At 51.5% G+C, this 14,510-nt stretch overlaps 1 long non-coding RNA gene across 1 annotated transcript; it reads right to left on the bottom strand.

The window, feature by feature from the left end:
- Positions 1-621: 621 nt before the first annotated feature.
- On the bottom strand, positions 622-14,234 carry LOC107035084 (uncharacterized). Its single transcript, XR_012077896.1, has 8 exons — positions 14,173-14,234; positions 13,143-13,259; positions 12,362-12,444; positions 9,028-9,114; positions 8,524-8,677; positions 5,505-5,633; positions 5,028-5,161; positions 622-895 (listed from the first exon to the last, which is right to left on the bottom strand). It is a non-coding gene; the product is annotated as an uncharacterized lncRNA (long non-coding RNA).
- Positions 14,235-14,510: the final 276 nt, after the last annotated feature.

Here is a 14,510-nt window from a genome sequence, read left to right on the forward strand (position 1 = left end):
AATATGCAGGAGGTAGGGCCTGGTTTATACTGCACTGGGTGTATCACAGCCGCATCCAAATATGAAATCAGAAATTTGCAAAACAGCAGAGCTGGGATGGATCACCTACTCCAGACTCCTCTACTTACAGTTAAAAGGGTGGCAGCCCTGAGAGTCAAAGCAACGTGCTAAAGGCAGAGCGTGCAAGTGGCAGTGCCAGGTGAAATGCACCGTGCCAACCCCCGTTCAAGGCCACTCACACTGAGTATGGGGCCAAGGTTTCCAACTAGGAAAATGAGACAGTGTAAATACTTTGTTCCCCCCCAAACCCCAAATGTTTTTTAAAGGCACAAAAACTCACTTTAACTAGCTCTCTTCTGAGGGGGCGCTCTTCTGTCTCCATCTTTCTGTCTGTCTCCATTTCTCTCTCTCAGACACAAACAGATACAATTTTGTGAAAGGGGAATTCCTGCCATACAACGACAGACTTCACATCTTCATAAAGACACTTGACAAAGCAAGTTTCTCAATTCAAGTGTTTGTGTGAGGTCTGAGCAACTGGCTTATCTTCTAAAACAATTGGTGGTTCCAAAATCAGGAGATCATCTTCCCCAAAGGAAGAGTTCTGGTCCGTGTTGATGAAGTTGGGGATGTCACATTTCATGAGCCTGTTCGGCTCCTCCTCTGGCCACCTGCTGCATCTGATGGCTTCCTGGAGCTGAATATCACTGTCAAGGGTAACGTTTGAGATACCAGCTTTGGCCTTGTCCAAGTGGTCCACTTCATTGACATAGCAGTGAAAGAGGGACCTAGATTCGTCATTGCACTGCCAGAGAACACCTTGGGCACCAGCGGTCTTCCAAAGTCTGACACAAAGCTGTTCAATCTGAATCTCTTCTCGGGAGACTCTGCATTGCTATAAAGAAAACCAAAATAAAGATCGCTCACACTCTAGCTCGGTGACCTGAAGAATAATAGTTTTTGCCATCTACTGAGTGCAAGTCCCTGCACAGAGCATGCTTACAAGCACTGGAAGTGAGAGACATCACTTCTGAACACATACAATTAAACTCAAGACAAAAGTCTCAAGTGAGGGCCCTTGGACATCCTGAAAAGACATTTTTCCCTGAGAATCCTCAATATTGCTGTATCGTACAACACTGTTTCTCAATGGGACACTCAGATCATCTTCATCAGAATTAGTTAAAGTGCATCTTAAAATGCAGAATTCTGGGGTACAGACACTCAGCGTCTCCAGAGGTAGGGACCGGTAGTCTGTATTTTCAGATCCACCAAGATCACTAAACATGCTCAGGTTTAACGCCGCCGTCTACATCGGGTCACCTGAGCATCGACAATGCTGTCTCATGGGGTGGGGGGGTGTCATGTGCGTCAGGGTGCTGTCCTACCCACGAGACTCCCCTGATTCTCAGAACTGACAGTGCTGCCCCATTGGGCAAGAAATACCACCATTTCACAATGCATACGCAGGGCACCCAACTGACAGATACAATCAGTGATAGGAGAGGGGACAAAACTCAGGTTCATCATCCCTTGTTTCACTTACTATGGGACAAATGATCAATTCAAGGGTAATAAATCAGTGAACGAGTGAATAACATGACTGTCGTTAGTCCCACGATTGCCTAGAAGAGCGAGCCTGGGCACACTGAGAACCATAACAGCCCATCTACTTAATTGCCATCCTTCCCAGATTTGTGTAAAGGTTACTTCCACCCAGGCAGTGACTCCTGAAGGGCAAGAATCATGCCTGAACACACTCTCAAATCCAGAACAGAACCTGACAACAATTAGGCTCTGGAGTCTGTGTTTAGTGAGTGTGGAATCTCAGTGATTCCAGCTCTTACACCTTGCCTTCCCATCCCACCCCTCACGATATGGCCCTTATGACCAGTTCTCCCGGGGCTGGGGCCATGGAACCCATTTACAGGACTGGAAGAATCTGATCATGTAAACCATCCCCCAGAATATCATCAAGAGTCACCTGCATTTCAGGGATCAATAATCCCAGAAGATTTGCAGTTCAGGCAGCTGAGGGATGTTTATATCAGCTCTGTCTTCTACTGTGACTGCCTGGGTGACATCAGACAAGGAATTCTCAAAAGCCTAAGCTTTTCCTTTCAGCAATAATCTGCTTAACAAATCTCATTGACCATTTAACAAGTGTGATGTGAATATCAATGATTTACACAGGAGTACAATATTCACTAGGTCGTGGATTTTGAATTGGGGAAAAATCATTTGAGAAAGATTGACAGAATGTAGCTTTAAAGCAAATTTAAGTATTCTTAGCTTTCAGTAAATCATCTTCTTCCCCTATTTATCACTTCACCCAAGTTTAAAAGATGTTTGAAAACAGGGATGGGTGTGCCAGCAATCTGTGACCCAATAACCTAAAATGTCACCTAGGAAATAGAGGGGAGTAACACATTTTTAAAAAATATGGTGAGGACAGCGGGGCCATCCCTCAGCTCCACACTAACAAGCTCTGAGTAATAGCTTTCCTGCCTGCCTTGGGCATCAGCTGATGTGAAAACCCACCTACAAATCACTATCCAGCAGCTCTTCCGTAACACAGGCTACACTTTCTCAAGATTAAGAATTGGGTCAAGTAATCCCTTCGCTGAAGAACAAAGACAAAGGAGAACAAGAGAGTTCTTCGCCTCCCCAGGGGTGAGCCCAGAACTTGGGCTGCATGAACAGCGCCCACCTCCCAGGAGAAGGATAAACTGGAGAAGGACGTCCTGCGAAACTAGGGAAGCAATGGTAGAGATGGGAACAAATAAACCAGCTGGCCTGGGACAGCCCCCTCCATCGCTGCCTTGGGGGCTGCCTCCGCCCCCTCAGCACATTCTGCCCACCTCAGGTGGCTAAACTGTCAGGGAAACTATGCTTTGCGACCTGGGGCAACAGAAGCTGCCCCCAGGCCAAGCTGCTGGGGAGATGGGAGCTAAACCACTACCTCCCAAGTGGCAGGCTCCATAAACTCGCCACCACCCCGCCGCCCCCGCACCTTAACGCACCCCCGGGGCAATATGACCCTGAGAAGTGTGACCTGGGAATGAGGGGCAGCAGAGGCCTTCCCCAAGTCAGGCCTCCAGAGAGATGGGAGGTTTTCCTCCAGCTCGCAATAGGCAGCACCCCTCTCCTCTCCACCCCCTGATCTCACCACGCCCACCTCCCAGGAGCAACCTGACCTGGTGTGGTGTGTCAGGCGAATCTTGGGCAGGAGAGGCAGTCCCTAGGCCAGGTCATAGGAAAGGAGAAGAAGTGGCCCCATTAGGCAGCTGCGAAGTCCGGCTGCCCCTGCCCCTCGACCTCATCGCATCCGCCTCCCAGGAGCAAGCTTACCTGGAGACAGGCATCCGGCTTCTTGGGAAGCAGAGGACGCCCCCAGGATTGGCCGCGGGGAAGAGGGGAGCAAATTGACAAGCTCCGCGCCGCAGGTCCTCTACCCACGCCGTCGCCACCCTCTCACCTTAAAGGCATGCCCAGGGCATGGGACAGGTGTGTCTGGTGATCTGGGGCAGGAGAGGCCACTCCCACACCAGGCCATCAGGGAGACGGTAGCCAATCCACCAACTCCCCAAGGCATCCCCATCCCCCCGCAGCAGCCACCGCTCCTGCCCCCTGACCTCACGGTGTCCTCCTCTAGGGAGCAGGCTGACTTGGAAATGGACGTCCGGCGAACTTGGGGCAACAGGGAACGCCCCCAGGACAAACCATGAGGGGAAATGGGAGCAAATGGACCAGCTTCATGGGAAAGCCGGCCGCTGCTGCCACCACCCCCAACGTACCACGCCCGCCTCCCGGGGTCAAGCCGACTAGGATACACGTGTCCCGTAACCCAGGGCAACAGAGACCTCCCCCAGGACATGCCGCGGGGAAGATGGATGCAAATGGGCGCGCTTGCCCGCTGCAGGCCCCCGACCCCCGCCACCGCTGCACCCTTACTACCTTGCCTCCCGCCCACAGTTGACTAAGTGAGACAGGGGTGTCCCGGAACCTGGGGCAGCAGAGGCCGCCTGCGGGCCATGTGGTGCAGACATGGAGCTAATCCACAAGCTACCCCGGGGCAGCCTCCTTAACCCCGCAGCCACCAACTTACCAGCTCCCTGACCACACCGCACACATCTCCCAGGAGCAAGCTCACCTGGAGTGGGACCTCAGGCAAATCTCCGGAGGCAGAGGTCGCCCCCAGGCCAGGCCGCGGGGGAGAGAAGTAATGAAGCAGCTGCCTGGAACGGCCCCCCTCCCCCTGGAGCCGCCGCCGCTGCCTCCCAGGAGCAAGCTCACCTGGAGACCTGCGTCCCGCCTCTAGGGCAGTGGAGGCCGCTCCTAGGCTCCACCTCAGGGGAGAGCGGAGCAAATTGACCGGCTCCCCCGCGGCAGCCCCCTACCCCCGTGGGCCCCGCACCTTAACGACACCGCCTCCACTCCCCACTCAGCAAGCTGAATGGGACAGGTGTGTCCGGCGACCTGGGGCAGCAGAGGCCGCTCCCAGGCCCGGCAGCCGGGTTCCACTAATTCGCCAGGGGCAGCCCCGTTCCGCCCCTCTGCCGCTGCCGCCGCCCACTGACCAAACCGCCCCACCTCCCAGGAGCAAGATTCCCAACATCTGAAAATCTCTGGCGGCAAAGGCCCCCCCAGTCCAGGCTGCAGGGAAAACAAGAAATCGACGGGCTTGCCCGGGCAGCCTCCCACCCCCCGCCGCCGCCGCCGCCTCCATCACAAACCATTGCACTAGCCTCCCGGGGTCAGGCTGCTTGCAAGGATGTGCACCTGCCTGAGCACCTCCCTGCACCCCTACACTCCCTGTACCTCTGCACCCCTGCCACTCTCTGCACTTCTGCACTGCCTGCACCCCTGCAACCCCTGAACTGCCTGCACCCCCCCAAAGCCCCTGCACCCCTGCCACCACTTACACATTTGCACTGCGTACACTCCTGCACCCCTGCATGTCCCACACACCACCTCTTGGGCCTGTGGCACAGTCTCTGCTGTTAGACCAATGCAAAGGGACTCACATCTTTGCCAGTATATGATGCATCAGTGGACGTCTGGGGTTGGCTGCAGGAAGGTACATGTTCCCAGTCACTAGCCTGGGCCACTAGGGTGATCTCTGTGAGGTCACCCAGGACGGGCTCATAGATGCTGTTCTCTGGGAAGAGAGGAGTTGAAACCGGTCTTGAGGGCAGAGCTGTGCTCACCAGGCCGTCCACGCTTCATGTTTTACACAGGGCTTCAGAGAAGTGAAATGGATCTGGCCAAGTAAGACCGGCCTGCTGTGCGCCCACCTCAGTCCTGGGCTCTGAGGCAGGCTGACTGGCTCCCACCGTCAGGACCCAGTTTGGGCACCTGAATTGTCCCGTGGAGGCACCCTATCACTTCTCAGGAAGAAGTCTGGCTGCTTCCACCCCATGGCCCTCCCTCCCATTGTGCTGGCCTCAGGAAGGTTCCTTATTTGGGGAAGAAGGCAGCTCACCCCCTACCTCACCCCTCACCTTTCTCTAACCCAGGCTGGTGCTTTCTCTGCACTTCAGAGTCTGGAAAGCCATTCCTCTTCAGTTATGTCCCTTCTGAGATGGACTTGCTTCCACTCAATTCTAGGCGAGGATGCACCATGGAATGCACTGGGTAAGAGAACCAAAATAAATAGTTTCTTCTGTGAGGTTTTCTGTTTATCTACTGGGGCTGGGCTGTGTGTAGTTTGCTACAGCTATTCATGCGAGAGGCTAAAGCCGCCTGTGTGTCCTTGTTCTCATCTCCCCGCTGTCTTTGGGTTTTCCCTAGACACTCCTGAGACATTTACTTCTTTAATTTTATTCCTGTCATTATACAGGGGCCCTACTGACATGGAGGTAAGGTGCTGGGGGAGCGGGACAGATTAGGGCATCTGTAGTCCTGTGATTAGTTCTCATTGAGCCTGTGCCCTGAGCTGTGACCTGCACACGTGTGTCTCTTTCCCCCCACCACAATTTGGGTGACACAGAAGGGATTTCCCTTCCCCCAGGTAGGTTAGGCTCTGGTAAAATAATTTCTCATTAAAAACAAAACAAAACAAAGCACAACCCCCCACAATGGAAGAGAATATTCTGGGTGTATTTCAATAGAGCTATTTTTTCCTTTCCTGGTAGGAAGCATGAGGAGTTTTCCTATGATCTTCACTCTGAGAACAGGGTACGGTCCTGCAGGTAAAATGCATGAAAAAGAGCAGGGGGCCCCTCTGACTGACCCCCTGGAGTTGTCACACTCAGACTTCCCCACGCTGAGCCTCCAGCTGGCCTCAGGGACTTGTTAAATCTGCCTGCCCCCGGGGTTCTTACAAAAGCGGGTCCTTCCCTGGGAGCTGTGACTCTCCAAGCCTGCCCGGCTGCCTCTCTGGGTTGGGAGCAGTTTCCACCTCAGTTTTCTTGTGGATCTAAGAAGAGCAGTGGGTTTTCAGCTCTCTCAGCTCTGGTATTTTTTTCAGGACAGAAGGAGCAACTTCTGAGCTCCTCAAATGCTGGACCAGAGGCTAGAAGCCTCCCCTCCTCTGCCTCCATGCAGACAATCAGTGGCTGTGGTTCTAGCCGAGTTTCTGAAGATGTGGATTTAAACACACACATCCCAGCCCCCACAGGAGCACACAGTCCCATAAATCCCTACAACCTCCACTGGTAACTACGGAGCTGATGGGGACACGGGTTTCGGGGCTGCAGAAGCCTGACTGCAAGACTTGCTTCGTGGACTATTTACGTGGTTGTTCTGAGCCTTGTCTGAAGTGGCTTGCTATCGCACCTGGTACATGGGAAATATAAAATAAGTACTAGAACCTCCACTTTTGCTCCCTCTTGGGCCTTTCAACCTAAAAAGTAATAAGTGAACTCAGATGGCCTAGTCACCACAATGAGGTCCGTCCAGCCTGGCTCTCCTGAGTGACAGGCACTGACTTGCCCATTAACTCGGAAAAGTAGGGGACCCGCCGTCCTCTAACTGGGCCTCTCCCCACACCGGGCACGCCCTTAGCTGAGACGTGGCCATCTCCCCCATTGAGGTGTGTGCCGGTGGCTTCAGTGTGACCTGGCCCTGCCGGGACATGAACCTGCAGTGAGGTGGAGTGTCAGGAAGAGGGGGGGGTCCCTGTTGAGGCAGCTGGGGTCCCGGTAGCACCCTGCCCAGCCTGGTGCCTGGGGCTCCCCAACATCTCCTATGGCCCCCGGGTCGGCTCTGGTCCGGGCCACTCAAAGCACCCTCCCAGTATCTTTTCATTAAGTCCCTTTTTTGCTTTTATCTGCCAGAGGTGGCTTCTGTTGCTTGTTCAGTGAAACAGTGCATCAGGAAACCAGACTATTTTTAAGATCAGTAAAATACCAACTTCAGTCAGCTCACCAGGCTGACCGTGCAGCACAAATTCCCACACAGGGCTGTGCAAATGTCTTACGTGAAGGGTCCTCATCATCTGTCTTCAGAGATACAGAAGCTAGTGGTTCAGGTAAAACCTCAGGGAGGGATTGAGAAATCCAAAGCGGGTTGGTTTCACAGACTAACTGGTCGGACCAGACAACTGAAGTGTGGTCAGAAGCCTGGCTCAATGTCATGCAGACTTAGCGCCCTAAGTGTCCGGTGGGGCCGGTGCTGTTCCCTTTACAGGCTCTCGTTGGGGAGTCACTGTAGCCCCTTACACTCAGCAGGGAATCCAGCCCTCTTAGCCCCCATCCTGAGTGCTCCATGACACAAATATTGGGAGTGTTTAATTTTCATCTTTGTTTAGGAGGATGAAAGTGGGGCAAGAGGAGACATAAATTCACACTTAGTGACACCAAATCACAGCCAGTACCTCCTCCTCGGAGAGCTATGTGCTCCCACAGTGGTGGCTGGGGGGCTGGGCAGAGCCCCTCCACTGGTCACAGAGGGACTCACTCCTCTGCCTGCAACTGATGGGTTGGACAACCAATCCAGAGGGGACAGAGCATCTTTCCCGGGAATTTGGAACTGACACACAGAAATTAATTTCACTCATCTGGGGATTGGGAGGAGGGTGGAAATCAAATGAAACCAGAGCAGGAGAGAAAGTTACAAGTGAATGAGAGAGAGAAAGAGAGACTGAACTTGTGAGAGCAAATAGTGGGAAGGAAGGATAACAATCAGGGGACAGAGGAATTCCAGCTCCTGGCTGTCTAGTGTGTCCCAGCCCATCAACAAACCTGCGGGATGTTTAACATCATTCCAGTTTTCCAGATTAGGAAATAGGCTGAAAGAGATGGGGGTTGGCTTCCGGTGCACAGTTAATTTAAGTGCCACTGGACCCCTCACTTCCCACTGCCTGAAGGCACCATGATCCTCACAGGGACCCTGCTGTGCTGACAGCCCAGCACCCTGATCAAAGGGACCCTGCAGGAGTGGGAACCTCTCTGAGTGTGGAGAGTTCCCTGCACCGAGATTCCATGCATCAGCCAGCTCCCGCTCACCCCAGGTTAACGTCTCCCCAGCTGTGCAGACTCCCGACCCACTTCCCTCCCTGCCAGGCACCCCCGTTCTTACCACCGAGTGTACTGCAGGAATTCAGGCACAGGGATGCCCAAAGCAACATGAGCCCACCGGCTGTACAAACAGCAGACTCCCAGCCCCACCTGGGCTCCATGGGGTTAGTAGGTGTCCTCAACTTTCATGTATCTAAGGCAATGTGTTTCTTCAGCTGTAGGTTATAGAGAAAAATAAAAGGTCAAAAACACTGTTCAGTGAGGAATTCCTTCAAGGACCTGACTCCAGAGTCTACAACCAGTTGTGCTGGCCGCTCCTACCCCCGGACTTTGGGTGAGGTGGTTTATTGATCAGCACAATTGCCAGTGGCCCAGCTCCTTGGCTTGGCTGCCAAGAGGGGGCTGGGGGAATGGGCAAGGCCAGGGCACTCAGGAAGAGTACAGAGGACCTGGCCTCTCCCCTCCACACTTGTAAACCCCCAAATCTCAAGGCATCGGAAAGAGTGCAGCCACCACAATAATGAGATGCTCCCAACTCTTCATTAACCCCTGTCGGTTCACTTACGTGCTGAGCATCCACTGGGTCACAGGACATGACACACAGGATGGCCGTTAGGACAGGCTTGGTACTTCCCCCTGGATCCTGTTCAATCTGATGGAAGAATGATCACTCATAAACGGTTTCTCAAGAGAATACATAGACAAGACAAACTGCAGAGTGAATCAAATTTTAAAATATAAATGAGTATCCCCCATTCTCCCTGCCTAAGGTTAACAGCATAAAGAAAATAGATCTTGCCTTTGATCACCAAGGTAGTGGGCACCCCCTCTCAGGACAAAAGGAGAGTTATTCTCTGAGCACGACACAGAAGTGCTCCATCGGATTGGACCAGGACCTCTGCATTCACTCAACAAATCTGTATAAGCTCCTACTACATATGGGAATCTAGTAACTATACCCATTCCCAAGGCTCTTGGGCTTTATTAGTCAAGAAAATAGACACGACTCCCCATCACTGGGGGCTCAGAGTTTTAGCAGAGGAAACAGGAAGCCTGTTGGGGGTAGCAAGAGCTTGGAAAAAAATAAGAGTGATATGAGCAAACTCAGGTGATGATGGTGGGGTGTGAGGCAGGCAGGAGGGAATAAGGCAGTCCTGGCAGATCTCACGGAGTAATGAACTTGAAGCAGCATAGATCCAGAGGAAGAAGGAAGAGCCTGAGCCAAAGGCCCCGAGTGATGGGGAGAGTGTGGGCTGAGAGGCAGAGCACGCCGGGACCTGGAAGACTTTGGGACGACTTTGCCTCCTAATGAAATGGTGACCATTTTAGTGAGTCTTGATGGGATGGGTGATGTCCAATTTATGCTTTTGTTTTGTTTTTTGGGGGGGAGGGTAATTTATTTATTTTAGTGAAGGTGCTGTGGTTTGAACCCAGGATTTCATGCATGATAAGCATGTGCTCTATCACTGAGCTACTCCCACCCCCTCAATGTATGCTTTTATAGGCTCCCTCTGACTCTCTGTGAATGAGATTGTAGAAAAGCAAAAATGGAAGAAGGAGGCTATTTGGTGTCCAAGAAGGGGCTGAAGGTGGCTCCTAGGAGGGTGGGGAACACGGAGTAGGTGGTTAATGAAGACAGAGAAGCCAGAAATTTCTAACAAGCTGGATTTGCTGTGTGTGTGTGTGTGTGTATGTGTGTGTGTGTGTGTGTGTGTGTGCAAGAGAAAGAGAGATAAAGAACATGTTTCCAACATCTGGACCTGGAAAATGGGATGGATGTCCTCTCCATCCACAGGGGATGGGACAAGATGGGGCTGAGCAGGTGGAAAGGGGCTGGAATCAGCTCGGTTCTTCAATGTCATGGTTAAGGAGTCTATTAGATATTGCCACAGAAACGCCTAATAGGTAGAGGAGTCTGGGTTTTTTCTTCTTTCTTTTTAAAATTAAAAAATATAATTTAAATGTATTAATTTTATTATGTGAATGAATTTGGAATTTTATTTCATGCCAAGGTATATGTTATAATAGCCAAATGGAAAATATATCAGAAAAGGGGAGAAATGAGGGCTGTAACATAAACTGACTGTCCATACCGTAGGTAAAATTTCAATAAAACCTGTCTTCAGTGAAAAAACCTCATCTAGGTGTTACATAAAATTAAATGAAAAATGACTATGTTGCTGTATCATTATTTCATGTTACATAATATCCCCAAACAAACACACTGCTTAACTATGAGGCTTGTAGAAATACTATTCACTTTATTGACATAAATACAGAAATGCAGAAAGGTCCTAAGGTAGAATAAGCATCTTAGTGGAAATAATATAGATCTGAGCATTTTACATGATATGTATGGACTGATTCAATATTTGGAATAGTAATTTACACAGTAGAACATATGTATGAATGTAAAAGCAAGATGAATGAAAGAAAAAGAATATGAGTATCAGGGAGAGAGTTCCAAATGGAAAGGGCCAATCAGGGAGTTTTGGACAAATTGAGAATCTGATGTCATGTCAATTTCCAAGCATGGCTGCTTCCACCAAATTTATAGCAGAGAGATAGTGGAGAGACCCAGGACCCAACTCTGGGGCACATTCGCAGTAAATGTTTGGAAAAAAGAGGAGACGTTGGCAAAAGACCAGCCAGTGGATCGAAAGCAGAGTGATGGGCTGGAGGCCAAGTAAAGCAGGAACACGGGGGAGGAGGGATGGAAGAGCTGGGTCAAATGCTGCCAAAGCGCCACGCATGATGAAGACTAAAAACTGACCACTATATTTAACAATGAGGGGACACTGATGGCCTTGACAGAGCAGTTTCCATAGAGCGAGGTATCAGGGGAAAAGCCAGAGTGGGTGCAAAAGGGGATGGCTCAAGAGAATATGCAGACAGTGAGTTTAAACTACTTATTAAAGATTTGCAGCAAAGACACGGGGTGGCAATTGGTGGGGGCGAATTAGGGTCAAGGAGTGCTGTTTGTTTCTTTTAAGAGGATGGACTTTTATATACTGATAGGAGCCAACTAGCAGGAGAACAAAATAGATGAGGTAGTGACAGAGAGGATGGATGTGGGAGTGACAGCCTGGAGAAAATTGGATGGGTGGCCCCCCTGGTGACTTTTGGATGATCTGGCTTTCGATGTCACCTGTAATAAGAAGTGGGGCAGCGAGAGTGAGGTCACAGACATCAGAAGGTGAACGGATGTGCTGGGAGTTGCTCGTCAAAGTTCTCTTCTGTTGGCTTCAGTTTGCTTGGTCAAAGTAGAAAAGTAAACTTACCAGCTGAGGAACAAGGAGGAAGAGTTACTGGTGTCATGAGCAGAAGATACGAAAGAGCCTTCAGGGACAATGGGACAGTGAAAAGAGCAGGGGGAGATGGGGGGAGTGTGCTCTCAGAAAGTTACATTTTATCTTTGAGGTCCCCAAGGGTTGGATGTGTGATTGCCCTTCCTGCTGTCTACAAAATAAAAATTGAGTATGGTTCAGGGAAAGTGCTATTTCATTCTAAGAGGCTGCCTGTTTCTCAGGAATGGTCATCTTAAACTGCAAACATTACAAAAACATTGAAAAGAAGAACTTGTGTACCCAATGATCCACTATTTTCTATAAATTTGGTTGCTATTTAGTTCCCCTATCAATACCACAGAACCGATACTGCCTAGGATGGAGATACATCGATGCTTAAATGGAAATGAAATCTGTATATTTTTCCTAAACTCCATGGCTTCCTTAACATCCCATTCCCCTTGGAATTTAAGGGTGTCCGGTATAAGAAATGAGAAACAGTTTGAGAAAATCCCGGCTCAGTATTACACAACACAACCTCAGCTCAGAAGTATAAAGCCATAAAAATGTTTAGAAGCAAAACTCCATAACTACTCAAAGAATTTTGCAAACCTGGGACTGCCCAGATATTTCCAAACTGGAAAGGTACTCCAATCACTTGACCGGTACAGGAACCAGAGGCTGGTCAGCCTTTTCTGTAAAAGCCAGAGAGTAAATATTTTCAGTTTTGCAGATCATTTTGTTGTAACCATGCAGGTCTGCAATAAGAAAGTGAAGAGCACTGGGAGACAGGAAACAAATGGGCATGCCCACACCCTCCCTTCCACTCAGGGCAGCTTCTCTGTGGTGGGGAGCTTTGCCACAATCACTTGTTTCTTTGTTTCCATTGGTTTCTTTGTTTCCACCTTACTGCTCAAGCTCAGAACTTCAAGTGAGCCTGGTCCTTGAGCATCCATGCAGAGAGAAGGCTAAGCGGTGGTGGGGACACCAAATGACAGAGAACAGAGATAGCTTGACACCATGACATGAGACAATCACACCTTTTGGGGTGAAAGGGAACAAAGATAAGGGAGGGGAACAGCAGTGGGAACCCTGGGTCACCTGCCAGGCTTGCTCTCCCTCCACGGCCACCCTGGGGGCCTGGGTGGTGTCGGAACTCAGCTACAGTGATTAGGCTGAGGGGATTCAGGATAAAGGACCCTCCGTCTCCACACCGGGTTCCAACCACAGCCTCTCTAAGACTACCCTCTGAGTTTCTGGAACTCAGCTGGAAGAATATATGATCAGGCCAGACCCAGAGCCCAAGCCAAACATGACAGGGGTCACGTGGGGTTGTAACCCCGTGCTCAGTGGTCGGGGTCTCCTTGCAAATCTGCAGAAATCCCTGTTCTACCTCATTCCTGGGAGAAACCCCACATCTCCTCCTGCTCTGTCTGTTCTTCTCTTGAGGCTATTGTCCTGGAGGGATGCAGAGTCCTTGAACCTGGCCCTCCAAACGTACATAAGCAGCCTGTTCAATAAAACAAATTATGCACTTTTTCACATTTGCCAGTTTTTCGATTCCAGAAAGGCTGCGGGACTCTTTCTCACTGTCTCCTGTGCCCCCACCACTTGGTGGCCCTCTACTCATGGAAACAGGATTTCCCACAACTGCACCCTGCCTCCCAGCTTGTCAGAGTGGAGTGACCCACAAAGACACAGGTGTTTGTGAGGATCCTGTCCCCCAGCAGAAAGCCTACTCCTGGAGCCACGGACAGGGATCTGGCCTCCTGAGCCACTCAGCTCTAATTGAAGGCCTAAACTGGGGACCCTGAACATTGCTGAATGACTTTCTGAGTCACCTGGGCTGGAGGAGCCTGATTTTTCTTTCCAGGAATGGACGTAGAGCAGCTTCCATTTTCAGGGCTGACATTCATGATGGATCCAGTTCCCCCAACTGTACCCCAGGAAGGAGAGGCCCTTCCATTCCACTGGTTAGAAACCCAGCCCAGGGGAGTTCCGAAGCACTGCATCGCTGTCAGGTCCAGCATGCCTGCAGAGTGGCCCCTGCTCCTGAATGAGCCCCTGCCCTGGGCCTTCCCTGCCCCGACATGACCACACCCCAGGTGCTGCTGTGGAAGGCAGGGAGTGCAGTGAGGGGTGGGAGTAGAGCCCCTTGCTCTGGAGTGAGGGTTCTTGGGGAGACCACAGAGCAAGGCACACACCACCCCCACCCTATAGCCCAAACTTTTAGTCCCGCCAACACAGAGGCCGCTCTGTGTCCTCTCACCGTGTCTCTCCTCTGAGACTGCACCCAACCCGGCATTTGGCACCCCAGCCCTACCTCCCCTCTTATGACAGATACCGTCTTCTTGGAAACTGCCTAGCAGCGCGTATTCAAGGCCAACAGTGGGCCTGGCGGATCTGCACTTCAGGTGCCCTACCTGGCCAGTCGTGCGTGCCTGGGCTCAGTCCTCTATCTTGCCCACAGGTAGCCAGGGTCCACGTCCGGTGCAAGCGGAGGCCGCGGAGCCCAGGATGATCCCCACACACGGACAGGTGGGGGTGCCCCGCCCAGCTGCCCCGCTGCCCCGCTGCCCTGCTGCCTCACTGCCCCTCTGCCCCGCCCACTGATGGCAGCACCGCCCCAGCCTCCGGCCGGCGCCACCTGCAGATCAGGACTTCCGCGCGGCCCCGCCCTCCCCAGCCCCGCCCAGCTTCCCCATAAGCCTCCCTCCACCACCGTCCTGGCCGCGCACAGGTTACCATTGGCTCCGCAAGT

Source organism: Vicugna pacos, chromosome 11 (assembly GCF_048564905.1).
Source record: "Vicugna pacos chromosome 11, VicPac4, whole genome shotgun sequence".
NCBI lineage: Eukaryota > Metazoa > Chordata > Mammalia > Artiodactyla > Camelidae > Vicugna > Vicugna pacos.